We start from the raw sequence: 2,500 nt of genomic DNA on the forward strand, positions 1-2,500 counted from the left end.
GAGCGAGGATAATGAGCGAGGGAGAGGAGAGCGAGGATAATGAGCGAGGGAGAGGAGAGCGAGGATAATGAGCGAGGGAGAGGGAGAGCGAGGATAATGAGCGAGGGAGAGGGAGAGCGGAGGATAATGAGCGAGGGGAGAGGAGCGAGGATAATGAGCGAGGGAGAGGGAGAGCGAGGATAATGAGCGAGGGAGAGGGAGAGCGAGGATAATGAGCGAGGGAGAGGGAGAGCGAGGATAATGAGCGAGGGAGAGGGAGAGCGAGGATAATGAGCGAGGGAGAGGGAGAGCGAGGATAATGAGCGAGGGAGAGGGAGAGCGAGGATAATGGGAGCGAGGGAGAGGGAGAGCGAGGATAATGAGCGAGAGAGGAGAGCGAGGATAATGAGCGTGAGAGAGGAGAGCGAGGATAATGAGCGAGGGAGAGGGAGAGCGAGGATAATGAGCGAGGGAGAGGGAGAGCGAGGATAATGAGCGAGGGAGAGGGAGAACGAGGATAATGAGCGAGGGAGAGGGAGAGCGAGGATAATGAGCGAGGGAGAGGGAGAGCGAGGATAATGAGCGAGGGAGAGGAGAGCGAGGATAATGAGCGAGGGAGAGGGAGAGCGGAGGATAATGAGCGAGGGAGAGGGAGAGCGAGGATAATGAGCGAGGGAGAGGAGAGCGGAGGATGGCTTGAGCAGGGAGAGGGAGAGCGAGGATAATGAGCGAGGGAGGAGAGCGAGGATAATGAGCGAGGGAGAGGAGAGCGAGGATAATGAGCGAGGGAGAGGGGAGAGCGAGGATAATGAGCGAGGGAGAGGGAGAGCGAGGATAATGAGCGAGGGAGAGGGAGAGCGAGGATGGGCGAGTGGAGAGGGAGAGCGAGGATAATGAGCGAGGGAGAGGGAGAGCGAGGATAATGAGCGAGGGAGAGGAGAGCGAGGATAATGAGCGAGGGAGAGGGAGAGCGAGGATAATGAGCGAGGGAGAGGAGAGCGAGGATAATGAGCGAGGGAGAGGGAGAGCGAGGATAATGAGCGAGGAGAGAGAGCAGGATGTAATGACAAGGGAGAGGGAGAGCGAGGATAATGAGCGAGGGAGGGAGAGCGAGGATAATGAGCGAGGGAGAGGGAGAGCGAGTGGATAATGTTGATAATGAGCGAGGGAGAGGGAGAGCGAGGATAATGAGCGAGGGAGAGGGATAACGATGATAATGAGCGAGGGAGAGGGAGAGCTGAGGATAATGAGCGAGGGAGAGGAGAGGCGAGGATAATGAGCGAGGGAGAGGAGATGAGATAATGAGCGAGGGAGAGGGAGAGCGAGGATAATGAGCGAGGGAGAGGGAGAGCGAGGATAATGAGCGAGGAGAGGGAGAGTTGAGGATAATGAGCGAGGGAGAGGAGAGCGAGGATAATGAGCGAGGGAGAGGAGAGCGAGGATAGAATGAGGAGGGAGAGCGGTGATAATGAGCGAGGGAGAGGGAGAGCGAGGATAATGAGCGAGGGAGAGGAGAGCGAGGATAATGAGCGAGGGAGAGGGAGAGCGAGGATAATGAGCGAGGGAGAGGGAGAAACGGAGATAATGGAAAGCGAGGGAGAGGAGAGCGAGGATAATGAGCTGGAGGGAGAGGGAGAGCGAGGATAATGAGCGAGGGAGAGGAGAGCGAGGATAATGAGCGAGGGAGAGGGAGAGCGAGGATAATGAGCGAGGGAGAGGGAGGAGCGAGGGGATAATGAGCAAGGGAGAGGAGAGCGAGGATAATGAGCGAGGGAGAAAGGAGGATAATGAGCGAGGGAGAGGGAGAAGGAGGATAATGGGAGCGAGGAGGGAGGATAATGAGCGAGGATAATGAGCGAGGGAGAGGGAGAGCGAGGATAATGGAGTTGCGGGGAGAGGAGAGCGAGGATAATGAGCTGAGGGAGAGAGGGAGGAGCGAGGATAATGAGCGAGGGAGAGAGCGAGGATAATGAGTGAGGAGAGGGAGAGCGAGGATAATGAGCGAGGGAGAGGAGAGCGAGGATAATGAGCGAGGGAAAGAGGGAGAGCGAGGATAATGGAGCGAGGGAGAGGGGAGGCTGAGGATAATGGTTGAGGGAGAGGAGAGCGAGGATAATGAGTTGAGGGAGAGGGAGAGCGAGGATAATGAGCGAGGGAGAGGAGAGCGAGCTGAGGATAATGAGCGAGGGAGAGGGAGAGCGAGGATAATGAGCGAGGGAGAGGAGAGCGAGGATAATGAGCGAGAGAGAGGGATAGTTGATTATTGATGATGGAGAGGGAGTTGAGGATAATAAGGATAGCGATAATGATGATAATGTTGATTGTGCGAGGGAGAGGGAGAGAGAGGATAATGATGATAACGATAATGATGATGATAATGTGGATTGATGATGATGATGGATGTTACTACTACTACTAATATTGATAATGATAATAATTATAATAATAATGACAATAAGAATGATAATGACAATAACAATGATAATGATAATGACAATAACAATGATTATGATATTGACAA

General features: G+C 54.1%; 1 protein-coding gene across 1 annotated transcript in view; it reads right to left on the reverse strand.

Moving 5' to 3' along the window:
- LOC113826324 (uncharacterized) overlaps positions 1-2,500 on the reverse strand; it is a 15,978-nt gene that overhangs the window by 9,534 nt on the left and 3,944 nt on the right. The gene's annotated exons all lie outside the window — the stretch shown is intronic.

Source organism: Penaeus vannamei, chromosome 20 (assembly GCF_042767895.1).
Source record: "Penaeus vannamei isolate JL-2024 chromosome 20, ASM4276789v1, whole genome shotgun sequence".
Taxonomy (NCBI): domain Eukaryota; kingdom Metazoa; phylum Arthropoda; class Malacostraca; order Decapoda; family Penaeidae; genus Penaeus; species Penaeus vannamei.